Below are 15,526 nucleotides of genomic sequence, written 5' to 3' on the forward strand. Positions count from 1 at the left end.
ATATATGCAACCCACAAAGGACTCATATATAAGATATAAAAAAAATTTCTACAAATCAGTAAGAAAAAGACAACTTAATTTTTTAAATGGACAAGATCTGAAAGCACTGGGGCCCCTGGGTGGCTCAGTCAGTTGAGTGTCGGCCTTTGGCTCAGGTCATGATCCCAGAGTCTGAGGATCAAGCCCCAAACTGGGCTCTCTCCTCAGCAGGGAGCTTGCTGCTTCTCCCTCTCTCTCTGCTCCCTGCCCATCCCACCCCCACTTATATATTATCTCTCTCATAAAAATAAACAAAATCTTGGGGCACCTGGGTGGCTCAGTGGGTTAAGCCGCTGCCTTCGGCTTGGGTCATGATCTCAGGGTTCTGGGATGGAGCTTAGCGGAGAGCCTGCTTCCTCCTCTCTCTCTGCCTCCCTCTCTGCCTGCTTGTGATCTATCTCTCTCTCTCTCTCTCTCTCTCTCTCTCTCTGTGTCAAATAAATAAATAAATAATCTTTTTTTAAATAAATAAATAAACAAGATCTTAAAAAAAATAATAATAATAATAAAGAGTTGAGGGGCACCTGGATGGCTCAGTGGGTTAAAGCCTCTGCCTTCAGCTCAGGTTGTGGTCCCAGGGTCCTGGAATGGAGCCCCGCATCGGGCTCTCTGCTTGGCAGGGTGCCTGCTTCCTCCTCTCTCTGCCTGCCTCTCTGCCTACTTCTGATCTTTGTCTGTCAAGTAAATAAATAAAGTCTTAAAAAAAAAAAAAAAACAAAGAGCTGAAAGCACTCCACAAAAGAGGATCCTTAAAAGGCCTATATGCATATAAACATACTCCAAATCAGTGGTCATCAGGGAAATGCAAATTAAAGCCACAAAAAGACATCACTACATCCCCAACAGCTACAATTAAAAGGACTGACAATACTAAGTATACTCAAAGACACAGCACAACCAGAACTCTCATACAATAAATTAGTATAACCACTTTGGAAAACTGGTAGTACTTATACCCCATGAACTAGCAATTCCATTCCTGGGCATATAACCAGAGTGCTTACATCTATGAAAAGATATGCACAAAGTGTTCACAGCAGCATTACTCATAACAGTCCCAAACTATAAACGACTCAATAGAAAACTTATGATATAGTCAGAAAATGGCGTATTATCTAGCAATGATAAAGAATCACTGCTATTGAAAGACCCCGCATATAGACACCCTTCCCCCAGCCATAGATTAACTAACCGCTCTTTTGCGTTTCTGTAACTGCTTGGCTGAAAAACATCCTCCCACCACCTGCCACCTTATCGCAAAAACCGGGAGAGAACAAGGACTGAAAGTCTCTAGAGTCCCGCCCGGTCGTCTCGAGGAATTCTGAAGGAACTAACAGCTGTGACCTCAGATAACCCACATTATGTTTTAAAACATCCAATAGGAAACCTGTTGCTTAGCCGTTGCTCCTGTACCCCTTCTTGCCCTACAAAAAAGCTTGTAAGCGGGCACCTGGGTGGCTCAGTGGGTTAAGCCGCTGCCTTCGGCTCAGGTCATGATCTCGGGGTCCTGGGATCGAGTCCCGCATCGGGCTCTCTGCTCAGCAGGGAGCCTGCTTCCTCCTCCTTCTCTGCCTGCCTCTCCATCTACTTGTGATCTCTGTCAAATAAATAAATAAAATCTTAAAAAAAAAAAAAAAAAAAAGCTTGTAAGCCTGAAGCCCGCGTGCTCAGCTAGCTGGTGCTGCTGACCGCCCGCAGGCGCGTCTGTGAAGAACAAACCCTCTTGCTTTTGCATCCAGTGGAAGCCTGGTGTCCGATTCTTGGGTGGCAAAGTCCGAGGGTCTTTCACTATATGCAACTACATTCATGAAATTCAAAGACAATGTAAAGCAAAAAAGACACAAGCTTATATACTATATAATTCTATCAACATGAAATTCAGAAACAGATTAAAACTAATCTATGGTAGGGGCGCCTGGGTGGCTCAGTGGGTTAAGCCGCTGCCTTCGGCTCAGGTCATGATCTCAGGGTCCTGGGATCGAGTCCCGCATCGGGCTCTCTGCTCAGCAGGGAGCCTGCTTCCTCCTCTCTCTCTCTCTGCCTGTCTCTCTGCCTACTTGTAATCTCTCTCTGTCAAATAAATAAATAAAATCTTAAAAAAAAAAAAAAACTAATCTATGGTAATAGAGGTCAGATTACTGATTCTTCAGATACAAGAGTATCTGAGGGGATAGCTTATAACTGACATGATGACGGATGCAGCTGGTTGTGTACCTGAACAGCCAGCCAGCCAAGAGATGCTGCTAGGCTTAGTTCTGCTTTAGGAAGGAAATATTCTAACTCCTCCCCTGGTTTGTACAGCCTGGTCTCCTGTGGTTCCATGACCAAGTCAGTGCCTTAGTTAAAAACCTCATCATTTTCCACTGGCCTCCTTACTACAAGACACACTATGGTAAAGTGATCTTTAAAAAATACGAGGGCAGGGCGCCTGGGTGGCTCAGTGGGTTAAGCCACTGCCTTCGGCTCAGGTCATGATCTCAGGGTCCTGGGATCGAGTCCCGCATCGGGCTCTCTACTCAGCAGGGGCCTGCTTCCCTTCCCCTCTCTCTGCCTGCCTCTCTGCCTACTGTGATCTCTCTCTGTCAAATAAATAAATAAAATCTTTTAAAAAAAATAAAAAATACGAGGGCATAATCCACCCACACCCCTACCATGCACACACTCCCCTCCTTAAAATCCTTCAAAGACTCTCCGTTTCTTTTACAATAAATTCAGCACTCGTTAGCAGGATACTTAAGTTCCTTTATGATCTGGCCCTTGACTACATATTTTCTTTCTCTCCATATATCCTGAGTTCCATAACAAAATGCTTGCAGTTGACCTGAAAGCTATTTTTTCTCACCTCAGTATCTCCGGCTATGTAATGCATGCTCTACCTAGAAGAGCAGTTCTCGAAGTATGGTCCCAGGAGGCCTAAGAGGTCCACCAGTTTCACAACAAGATCTTATTTTTCATAACAACACTAAGAGGTTATCTGCCTTTTTCACCATGGTGAAATGGTAGGTATAACTGCCACTGCCTTAGCATATATCAAGGTAGGGGTATCAAACTGTACTAGAACTATCATATTCTTCACCACCTCACACCTGCAGTTTAAAAAAGAAAAATTTTAGGGCACCTGGTGGCTCAGTAGGTTACGCCTCTGCCTTTGGCTCAGGTCACGGTCTTAGGATCCTGGGATCGAGGCCTGTGTTGGGCTCTCTGCTCAGCGGGGAGCCTGCTTCCTCCTCTCTCTCTGCCTGCCTCTCTGCCTATTTTTGATTTCTCTGTCAAATAAATAAATAAAATATTTAAAAAGAAAATATAATAAAAGAAAAGAAAAATTTTAGGGGCACCTGGGTGGCTCAGTCATTAAGCATCTGCCTTTGGCTCAGGTCATGATCCCAGAGTCCTGAGATGGGAGTCCCGCATCAGGTTCCCTGCTCAGTGGAGAGCCTGCTTCTCCCTCTCCCTCTCCCCCTGCTTGTGTGTGCTCTCTCTCTGTCAAATAAATAAACAAATAAGATCTTTAAAAAAGAAAAATTTTACTTGTAAGTGTCCTTAATAAAGCAGTAAAAATAATTTTATTAGCTTTCCACTCTTGAGTACATGTCTTTTTAATAATCAGAATGGCAAAATGGAAGTATAAACCAGTTCTGCAGCATATCAATAAAAAAAAAATAACTGTCTCAAGGAAAAGCAACTGAACTGCAAGCTAAACTAGCCAATTTTTTCATGAGATACTATTACTTTCTGAGCAGGCAACTGACAGGCAAACTTTGGTTATCTAGCAATGTTCTTCACAAAATGAATAAAGTGAGCCTGTTCCTTCAAAGAAAATAAGTGATAGCATTTGTTGTCAGTGATAAAATTCAAGCTTTTCAGCTAAAATCAAAATTCTGAAAAAGTGTATCTTCTGCGAGCTTGATACCTTCTTAATACTTAAGACTTTTCTGATGAGGGCACCAAGGTGGCTTAGTTGGTTAAGCACTCCCTTCAGCTCAGGTCATGATCCTGGAATCCTGGAATAGAGTTCCGCATCAGGCTCCCTGCTCGTGGGAAGTCTGCTTCTCCCTAACCCCACCCCTCTCATGCTTTCTCTCTCTTATTCTCGCTCTCTCTCAAATAAATAAATAAAATCTTAAAAAAAAGACTTTCTGATGAATGACAGTGATATTCATGGGTGTGATTTTTTTTACTTGTATAATGAACTGTGTCAAACATTTGGAAGATCTGCATAACTCAGTGACCGGTATTTTCCAACTGACAAATTCATGATAATTCAAAATCATACATGGGTAAAAGATCCATTCAATGTACAAAATAAATGAATTTTTTATTTTGTCACTAAGTACAAAAGTCACTAATACAAAAGTTCATTAATATACTTTTAGATTCTACACTGCAATTGGCCTTTAAGGGAAATACTACATGTTGAGTTTGGGTATAGTACCAAAGAATATCCAATTATCCAAAGATATTAAAATACTTCTCTATTTTCCAACTACGTATCTTGGAGCCCGGACTTCTTTTTTAAATACTTCAACTTAAAATGACACACTGCAACACACTGAATGCTGATGCATATGAGAATGCAGCTGTCTTCTATCAAGCCAGACATTAAACAGATTCGCAAAAATGTAAAACCATGTCTGTTCTTCTCACAAAATCTTTTCTTTTGGGGTGTCTGGGTGGCTCAGTGGGTTGGAGCCTCTGCCTTTGACTCAGGTCATGGTCCAGGGTCCTAGGATCAAGCCCTGAATCGGGCTCTTTGCTCAGCGGGGAGCCTGCTTCCTTCTCTCTCTGCCTGCCTTTCTGTGTACTTGTGATTTCTGTCTGTCAAATAAATAAATAAAATATTTTTTTTTAATCTTTTTTTTTTTTTTTAAAGAAAGTTTTTCGGGGGGTGCCTGAGTGGCTCAGTGGGTTAAGCCGCTTCCTTCGGCTCAGGTCATGATCTCAGGGTCCTGGGATCAAGTCCCGCATCGGGCTCTCTGCTCAGCGGGGAGCCTGCTTCCTCTCTCTCTGCCTGTCTCTCTGCCTACTTGTGATCTCTCTCTGTCAAATAAATAAATAAAATCTTTAAAAAAAAAAAAGAAAGTTTTTCGGGGCACCTGGGTGGCTCAGTTGGTTAAGCATCTGCCTTTGACTCAGGTCATGATCCCAGCGTCCACACTGGGCTCTCTGCTCAGTTGGGAGCCTGCTTCTCCCTCTCCCTCTGTCTACTGCTCTTCCTACTTGTGCTCTCTCTGTCAAATATATAGGTAAAATCTTAAACAAAAAAAAAAAGGGTTTTCTTTCATTTAAAAAACGTGTTTTATATATACTAATATGTAAGGAACTTACTATTTTTTAATAAATTAATAAATATTTAAATATTTTCCTAGTTTTGATATCCAATACAGTAAACACTGGCAAATATAACCCACATAAATAAAAGCTCTTTGGAGTCTATAATAATTTTTCAAAGAATTGAGAGGTGAGACACCAAAAAGTTTGCTAATTTAGAATTTCCCCTACCGCTCTCAACCTTCAAGGCCCTCAGAGCTTAGGGTAAAGTTAACCTGCTATATTTGCATATAGTGGAGAACAAAGACTACACTCTTTCACAGGCACTCAATTAATGGTGTGTTAAAAGAAGGCTAAATGTATTTTGATGCCTATGCCAAGTGCTCCACTATAAATACACATGGATAAAAAAATTTCAAATTGGGGGCACCCAGGTGGCTCAGTTGTTAAGTGTCTGCCCTCAGCTCAGGTCATGATCCCAGGGTCCTGGAATCAAGCCCCTCATCAGGTTCTCTGCTCAGCAGGGAACCTGCTTACCCCTCTCTCTCTCTGCCTCTCTGCCTATTTGTGATCTCTGTCTGTCAAATAAATAAATAAAATCTTAAAAACAAATAAACTTTGCCCCCTCTTAAAAAAAAAAAGTAAACTGCCTACATTCTTATTTTTTATGCCTACATTTTCAGAATGAAATTTTACACGATGTTTAAAAATTGCAGAAGTATACATTTACCTTAACAGTTTATTATTCCAAATATGGATAATGAAATTATGCAAGGTTATTCATGTAGCACTCTTTATAACTGCCAAAGACTGGGGGAAAAAAATCAAAATTCTCTTACATAGAAGAATTATAAAATAAGCAGTACAAACATATCCTGTAATACTCTTTAGACATACTCAAGAATAAGGAAATTCTTATAAGTTATACTGCTAAGTAAAAAAAGCAAGACATAGAACCATTTCTGTAAAATGGGAGAAACAAAATATATATATTTACATATATATTATATTTTATGCTTATAAGAACATGGGATGCAGGGCACCTGGGTGGCTCAGTCCGTTAAGCATCTGCCTTTGGCTCAGGTCATGATCTCAGGGCCCTGGGATCAAGCCCCGCATAGGGCTCCCTGCTCAGTGGGGAGTCTGCTTCTCTCTCTACCTCTGCTCCTCCCCCTGGCTCCTGCTCTCTCAAATAAACAAAAATATCTAAAAAAAATTTTTTTAAAGATTTTATTTCTTTATTTGACAGACAGAGATCACAAGCAGGCAGAGAGGCAGGCAGAGAGAGAGGAGGAAGCAGGCTCCCTGCAATGCACGGCTCAATCCCAGGACCCTGAGATCATGACCTGAGCTGAAGGCAGAGGCTTTAACCCGCTAAGCCACCCAGGCACCCCCTGGTTTAAAAAAAAAAGTTTTTTTTTTTTTAAAGATTTTATTTATTTATTTGACAGAGAGAGATTACAAGTAGGCAAAGAGGCAGGTAGAGAGAGAAGGAGGAGGAAGCAGGCTCCTTGCTGAGCAGAGAGCCCGATGCGGGACTCAATCCCAGGACCCCGAGATCATGACCTGAGCCGAAGGCAGCGGTTTTTAAAAAACTTCTTTTAAATTAAATTTTTTAAAAAAGGATACAGAATGCACAAAAACGGGTAAAAAACTGGTAATATTAGTTGCCTCTGGAAAGAGGAACTGACCAGTTTGGGTTATAGGAACAAGAAAAAAACTTCACTCCGCTTTTTTCTATCCTCAGAATTTCGAACCATGTAAGTGTAATACCAATTTAAAAAGTAAATATAAAAATATGTAAAAATCTTCATTTCACAGAAGGAATAACATCTTATCTTTTATTCCACTAGCCTCAAAAAAATCGACCCCTAATTTTTAACTGTATACTCAGTGCTGCCTAAACTAAGTAACTATAGTTGACATAAAAATAAAAGCTACCAGTATGAAGCCTTTGGATTAATGTGTTAAGTGGTTAACTAGTGATTTGGGGGGAAGATCAGAGTCTTCACCTTTTACCTTATATACTTCTGAATTATTTAAATTTCTTACAATGAGTACATACTACTTTTGTAATTTGAAAAATGTCAAGATTGAAAATGCTATATTAAAAAATCTATAGTTCTGACTTTGAATTGGAAATATTAATATGAACTTGTAATATTGTTTCTTTAAAAAAAAAAAAAAGCCACCTTCAGGCTCCTGGGTGGCTTAGTCATTAAGTGCCTGCCTTCGGCTCAGGTCCTGATCCCAGTGTCTTGGGATCAAGTCCCACATCAGGCTCCCCGATCAGCAGGAAGCATGTTCTCCCTGTCCCGCTCCTCCTGCTTGTGTTCCCTCTTCTCATTGTGTCTTTCTCTGTCAAATAAATAAATAAAATTTTAAAAACAAAAAACAAAAAAATCACCATATTTCCTAGCCTTGTTCACTGAAAACAGAGAGAAACAATGACCAACCCACTAAGCAATCAGTACCTCTTACACACAGATTAGTCTCTAAACTTCATTTCCACAAAACAGAGAACGTATCATAGCTAACAGGAGCACATCAAAATGACAATAGAGTCAAAAAAAAAGAAAAAAGAAAAAAAAAGGCTGGAGAAGCTGCCATGAGGCAATCAATACAGATAAAACTGAAATGGGCTGAGACACATAAATAGGATTAAATTGCATTTTATAACAACAGTTAAAAAAAAAACACTTATCAGTCACCTTTGCAGGGTGTTAGTGAACAAAGTCATTATCTTGAAAACAGTTATAACTGTTAATTTAAAAAAAAAAAGACTAAAGCATTTGTCTCACCTTTCCTGTGCAAGATGTACCTCACAGTAACCAAACAGATGATGGAGAGGATATCTCTTTATAAAAACATTCCAGCTAAAACAAATTAAGAAATGATAGAATTTGAGAATCACCATTTATAACACCTAATGAAGTTCAATGAAGTAAAGGAAACGTCAACAAGGATCATCAATGGCTGCTGACATCACAAAATTAGACTACAGACATCATACACCTCCTCTTAATAGAAGTGCATTCTAAAGTATTCTAGCCAAAAACACTGAATCTGAACCTGACCAAGTTTCTAGATTTAACTCCCAATTTGAAGGAAATGTTAAATGACACTATTATGTTAATCACCAAATCCATCTATGGGAAACTAATGAGCAGATGACTCAATCCTTCAACAAAATAAACTGCAAAGAAAAAAGGTTGGGGGCGGGCAGGGCGTGGGGGAATCTTTCAGACTCAGACTTTAAAAATACAATGACCAATTACAAAGTACAGACTTTATTTGGATCCTATCTTAAACATATACTGTTTTAAAAAGTTATGATATAATCAAGAAAATAGGAACACCAGATATATATTAAGAAATTATTGTTTATTATTTTAGATGTATAAATAGTATTGGTGGTGTTTTTTAAAGCCCTTACTTTTTAGAAATATATACTGAAATATTTATGGATGAAATAATACGTCACAAATCTGTTTCAAAACAATCAGGAAGCGGGGGTAGGAGCATAAACAAAACCATGTTAGCAATAAACTGACAACTGTATATGGGGGGTTCATTTTACTATTACCACTGCTTTTGGATGTTTGAAATGTTCCGCAATAAAGTTCTTTTTTTTTTTTTTTTAATTTGACAGACAGAGATCACAAGTAGGCAGGAGAGGCAGGCAGAAGAGAGAGGAGAAAACAGGCTCCCCGCAGTGAAGAGAGCCTGATGTGGGGCTCAATCCCAGGACCCTGAGATCACGACCTGAGCTGAAGGCGGCAGAGGCTTAACCCACTGAGCCACCCAGGTGCCCCATCTGTAATAAAGTTCTTTAGAAAGCAAATCTCAGGGTGCCTGGGTGGCTCAGTCAGTTAAACATCTAACTCTTGGTTTCAGCTCAAGTCCTGGGTTGTGGGATTGAGCCCCACATCAGGGCTCCACACTCAGTGGGGAGTCTGCCTAAGGATTCTCTCCCTTTGAACTTTCCTCCACTCTATCAAATAAATCACCTTTAAAAAAAAAAAAAAAGATTTTTTTGAGAGAGTGTGTGTGCATAAGCAGGGGGAGGGGCAAAAGGAGAGGGAGAGCAGGGAGCTGGATGTGGGGCTTGTTCCCAGAACCCTGAGATCATGACCCAAGCCGAAGGCAGATGCTTAACCAACTAAGCCACCCAGGAGCCCCTCAAATAAATCTTTTAACAAAATTTTTTAAATAAAAAATAAAAAGCCAATACCAAAATATATATACATATATATATATAAATAAATATATATATATTTATATATATATAAATATTATTTATATATTTGGATAATATATAATAATATAAATAATTATTTATATTAATTATATTATAATTATATAATTATATATAATTATATTATATTATATATATATAATATATATAATATATATATTATAATATAATTATATTATATTATAATTATATTATTTATATTAATTATATTAATAAAAATAAATATAAATAAATAAATATATAGATATATTTATATATATAAATATATCTATATATAGATATATTTATATATATAAATATATCTATATATATTTATATTAATATAAATAAATAAATATAAATATTATTTATATATATATAAATATATATATATATATAAATATATATATATTTGAAATACAACCAGTGAAATGAATTTGGATAGTAATCTTCTATTGAACCCCAGTTCCATACCTACCTCTTTCCCTACCTTTCTATATTGGTTTCTCTCTTTTGTGTTTCTTTGTACTGAACAATTAGACTCAACTAAATTATACTGCCTTCTGTTTATACTACAGAATCTAAAATCCATTATATCTACTGTTTTGATCATCAAATGTTCATGTTTTATCTCCACGGCCAGCCAGTAAGGTCCTTTAACACAAAGAAAAAAATTTAGACTCCACAGCCCTAGAATGATGCTGAACATTCTAATAATCCTAAGTACCTTATGTGACACTTAAGTTGTCTCTGGAAAACCCTAGGACCTGTGGAAAAATGTAATATTCTTCTTTGTCAACCTAAGGGCCATTTTGTGGTAAAATTAAGTTTTTATTCTAGTAAAAGCACATAATATTTTCTTCCAATTTTACAGGGATCCCCTTTTGTGACATCAAAATGCTGTTTCTAGCAGGTTTAGGCAAGCTACTAAGCACAAATTTTTCCTTCCAGAATTCAAATGGGCATATATTTACACTGCTTCAAAGAAACAAAATTATATATTATTAGGAGTTTTTTTCTAAAAGATTTTATTTATTTATTTGAGAAAGAGAGAGCACGTGGAAGGGAAAGGCAGAGGAAGAGGGATAAGCAGACTCCCCACCCAAGGGGAACCCCAACTCAGGTAATTCCTGATATCAGGATCAGGTAATGATCTGAGCCAGGTCAGGTAATCTCAGATCAGGTAATGATCTGAGCCAAAGACAAACACTTAACCAACTTAACCACCCAGTGGCTATATATTACTAGAACTAAATACAAATTTTGTTAGTTAAGTGATTCGTTAAATGAGCTGAAGTCATTTAATAAAACTTCAGCTGCAATATAAAAAGAGAGCTTACCCAAAACAATAGTCTCAAAGCCCAGGAAACAACTCACTACCTAACTGGAGACTAATCACTAGAAAATAGATCTATTGGGGGTGCCTGGGTGGCTCAGTCTGTTGTACATCTCTGCCTTGATCCTGGGGTCCTGGGATTGAGCCCTACATAGGGCTCCCTGCTCAGCTGGGAGCCTGCTTCTCCCTCCCCCTCTGTCTGTCCCCCCTGCTTGTGCTCAATCTCTCTCTCAAACAAAATCTTTGATAGAAAAGAGGGAGGGAGGGAGAAAGGGAGGGAGGAAGGAGGGAAGAAAAACCATTGTTACCTCCTTCATAATATTTTGTCTCAATAAATAGTAAATAATAGTAAATTCTTTGAGGGCAGCTCATTTCTCCAAGGAATTCTAGAATTCTCCAAGGAACTTCTAGAATTCATCTATGGGAGCCCCAGCAGGAAGGAAGGGGAAAAAAGCACACAGGCTTAATTCAACAAGAGTAATACATGGATTTGTTGTCAATTTTTTTTACATTTCACCATATTCATAAATCTAGGGTCAGAAAAAAACATACATTCCATTTGTATGGATTTTTCTTGGTTTACAATAATTTTATTGGCAGGGTTTACAATAGTTTTATTGGCAAGGTTCACAATAATTTTATTGGCAGGGTCCCTGGGTGGCTCAGTCATTAAGCATCTGCCTTTGGCTCAGGTCACGATCCCAGGCACCTGGGATCAAGTTCCGTATCAGGCTCCCTGCCGGGCAGGAAGCTTACTTCTCCCTCTCGCACTCCCCCTGCTGTGTTTCCTCTCTCACTGTGTCTCTCTCTGTCAAATAAATAAAATCTTTTTAAAATAATAATAATAATAATTTTATTGGCATTTTCCCAGCATCCTTAAATGTCTTACTTTAGAAGCAAAAAAGTCCTATATTTCCACTCGCCAAATCAGGTAGTAAACACATCATATTCACTCTAAATGTAAAATCTTACTATTTTAACTTATATTTAAATTAGTTACTTAAAATAACCATTCCTTTCTTTTTTCTTTTGTTGAAGTCCTACCAACTCCATCAACAGATTTCCACATTTCATGTACAGTTAAACATACATGGAATTAGTTTCTCCTCAAAATATTCCACAAAATTCTGAATTCATACACATGCAAAACAATTCCATGCCCTAAAATTCACCCACAAGTACCTAAATACAATGCTCACCTGACCACTAGCTCAGATGTAATGCCCCATCCATCCAGGTAAAGTATAAGAACTGTACTTATCAAGCATAATGTGGGAGACAGTAAGAAAGAATAGTGAGTAGCTTCCAGCAAGTCAGCCAAGAGGGGAAAAAATTATCCCCTCCACACCCAGAGCCTAGGCTCTAACAAGTTTTCAGCAACAGTCAAATAAAATTCTCAGAACAGTCCTGACTTTTCACTGGACTCTGTCTTAATTAAGTAGTCTGAGTGACAGTGCAAAAATTAATTTGAAGCTACCTTTCCTCTTCTTTACTCTGAAAAGCTGAATATTGTCTGTCTTGACTATTAAAATCCCCAGAGATTTCAGTTCTGCAGGAGCTCTACATGGTTCTAAATTTAGACAAGTAATGGAAATAGTTGGAAGGCAGGCAATTCATTTTAATATCTGAACTTTTATGTTGCCAGGCAGCTAATTTCTTAAGTAACCGTAGAGCAGTCATCCACATAAGAGAATAAATATATAAGCCATATAATTACTGATAGGCCAGTAATGGTGTTAATTAAAACATTATCTATAACTTCTGGAAATGACCAAAACACCCCTCCCCCAAAAAACAGGCTGTATTTCCTCCACAAAGGAAACAGGATTTTAAATATTTCAACAGAACATGTTAACGGCACATCATCACTTTCCTTACAGTTTATTTATGTTTCCATACCAAGGGAACATATAGATAGGTTTAATCGGTTTAATCTTTAACATAAAATGTTCTTGTGGAAGGAAGTGACGTATCTTGTTTCACGTAGAGTCCTAGAGCAAGATGTTCTTAAGCTCCTGGACCATAAGCGATTGGGGCATACCAGATCCCAATTCTAAGCCTAACTATTTTGGATTCTCTAAAACATTAAACCTCGTAAGGACCCTAACCATGTCAGTTTTCCTAGATTGTACTCAAAGTCCAATATACAGGTGAATGCAAGTTCAAGTTCAAAGCACTAAGTATGAAAGACCTGGTTTGGAGTTTCCCTATCCAAAGACATTTTAATTCAGACAGCAGAAGACAGAACAAGGGAAACAACTCTTTAAGTGGCTGTACTACAGGAAGAAAAGATCTGGATTACATGAAAGTAAGGATATGAAAACTTATTTTCACCTTCACATCAAGTTAGGGAAAAAAAATCAATACAATGCCAATTTTCTGCACAGTATTTTGCCTCCCATAGCAAGTCATCAGAGCTGCCCCTAACAGACTTCATTCTGAGAAATAATTCCATTTAGACACTTTTTTATCAGGTACATCTGAGAAGACACAGAAGGGTCTCAGATCTGGAATTCACTTTTTTTTTTTTAAACTGGAAATAACTAATATCATAAAGATAGCAAAGGATAATTAAGAAAAGAGGTGGTTCTCCTTTAAAGGAATCATTTGCCACTAAAGAAATCAGGGTTTCTTGCAGAAATGATTGCTTCCAGGTCTGAAGCAAGTAAAGTACAAAGTGAGCCCAAAATACCTTGTAGTGGCACAGTGTAAGGAAGTGCTCAAGGCCTCACTGGGTCATGTTAAAAGGACATAGTAGTCAGTTTGCTGGAGCTCCCACTGACCAAATTTACAACTGCTATTTTTTTATGTTTATTTATTTTAGTAACCTCTTCAACCAATGTAGGGCTCAAACTCACAACCCCAAGAGTCACTCACTCTTCTGACCAAGCCAGTCAGGTGCCCCATTGTATTTTTAATACTGAATATTGTCAGTATTTTTGACAGCAATGAATTGTAACATACTCCTTTTTTTTTTTTAATACCCCATCAACAGTGATCCTCAAAAACAACAACAAAAAAAAAAAAGGAGAAAAAGGAAAGCTCTTCCTTTTAGAACACCATCAATGAGAAAATGTAGAAGTAATGAAAGAATCAACATTTTCCAACCACCAATGTCATAACCAATTCAGCCAAGGATCTTAAGTGCATGTTAATACAACTGGGTAAAACATAAAGGAATAGAAAAGTCACACATTTTTTAAAAGTATCATCCACAGACTGTTTCTTAACTACAAAGGGAAAAAAAGTACCTTAACAAAGAAGAAATGTAGCTGACATCAACTAAGTGATCAAACTTTCTATCACCACAATAGGACAAAAGGACATTATGCACAGAGACAAACACAAAGTCATCTTGTCAAAAATGTTTAACCTGAATCTAATCATGACAAATCCCAATTTTAAAACATTCTTCAACATATGTACCCCAGACTCTATAAAAATATCAATGACATGAGGGGCGCCTGGGTGGCTCAGTGGGGTAAGCTGCTGCCTTCAGCTCAGGTCATGATCTCAGGGTCCTGGGATTAAGCCCCGCATGGGGCTCTCTGCTCAGCGGGGAGCCTGCTGCCCACCCCCCCGCCCCCCCGCCTCTCTGCTTGTGATCTCTCTGTCAAATAAATAAAATCTTTAAAGAATCAATGACATGAAAAGCAAAAAAGGGGGAAGAGAAACACTCTGAATGAAAAGGCTGGGAAAAAAAATGACCATTAAATGCAACATACGATCCCTGAATAAATCCAGGATTGGAAGGAAAGCTATAAAGCAGTATTCTCAATTGTTGAGATAACTGGGGAAATCTGAGTATAGACTATACAGAATAATTGCATCACTAAAATATTTTGAATGTGATAATGAGTTTGATAATACTATTGTAGTAGTAAAGGAAAACAACTTGTCTTTAAGCAATACTTGCTTAAGAAATTTGGGGGTGGGGGTGCCTGGGTGGCTCAGTCGGTTAAACGCCTGCCTTCGGCTCAAGTCACGATGTCAGGGTCCTGGGATCAAGCTCTGCATTGGGCTCCCTGCTCAGTGGGGAAACTATGCTTCTCCCCTTGCTTCTGCATGCTCTCTCTAATAAAATCTTTCAAAAAAAAAAAAAAAGAAATTTGGGGGTGAAATTTTCTTTTTTTTTTTTTTTAAGTAGGCTCCACACTAGGCATGGAGCTCAATGCGGGGGGCTTGAACCCATGATCCTGAGTTCAAGACCTCAGTGGAAATCAAGAGTCACCCAGGTGAAGTTTTCTGAGTCTATAAGATACTAATAAAAGTTTCCTGATTTCCTAATACACTAATATAAATTCCCAATATACAATGAAAAATAAAGTATATATGTGTAGGGAGGGAAGGGGGAGAAAAAGGTGGACAGAGAAAAAGAAAGAGGAAGGGGGTAAAGAGAGTCTGAGAGCACAAATGTGGTAAAATATTTGACAAATATAGGTAGATGTCACATTGGTTTTCAGCGTATCACTATTTTCAGCTTCCTTTAAGTTCAGAATTCTTCTAAATAAAAAAGTTGAGGTGCAAAAGAACAAAAAACAATAATAACCCAAACTTTTAGCTATCCAGTGTAAAATTTGCTGTGTCTTGAAAAGCAATTCCAGGTGGCGGTTACAAGCCCAAACCTCAGCATGAAGCTGGGTTAT

At 38.2% G+C, this 15,526-nt stretch overlaps 1 protein-coding gene across 18 annotated transcripts in view; it reads right to left on the reverse strand.

Annotated features, from left to right (window-relative positions):
- The window catches only part of R3HDM2 (R3H domain containing 2), a 162,553-nt gene that overhangs the window by 126,755 nt on the left and 20,272 nt on the right, over positions 1–15,526 (reverse strand). For 2 of the 18 annotated variants that reach the window (XM_044227322.1, XM_044227321.1), the window contains exon 2: positions 8,109–8,183. The exons of the other annotated variants lie outside the window; for them this stretch is intronic. The gene's annotated coding sequence lies outside the window, so the exon portion shown is untranslated. The remainder of the gene's footprint in view (positions 1–8,108; positions 8,184–15,526) is intronic. 18 annotated transcript variants of the gene reach the window in all.

This window comes from Neovison vison, chromosome 12 (genome assembly GCF_020171115.1).
Source record: "Neovison vison isolate M4711 chromosome 12, ASM_NN_V1, whole genome shotgun sequence".
In the NCBI taxonomy this organism is placed as follows: domain Eukaryota; kingdom Metazoa; phylum Chordata; class Mammalia; order Carnivora; family Mustelidae; genus Neogale; species Neogale vison.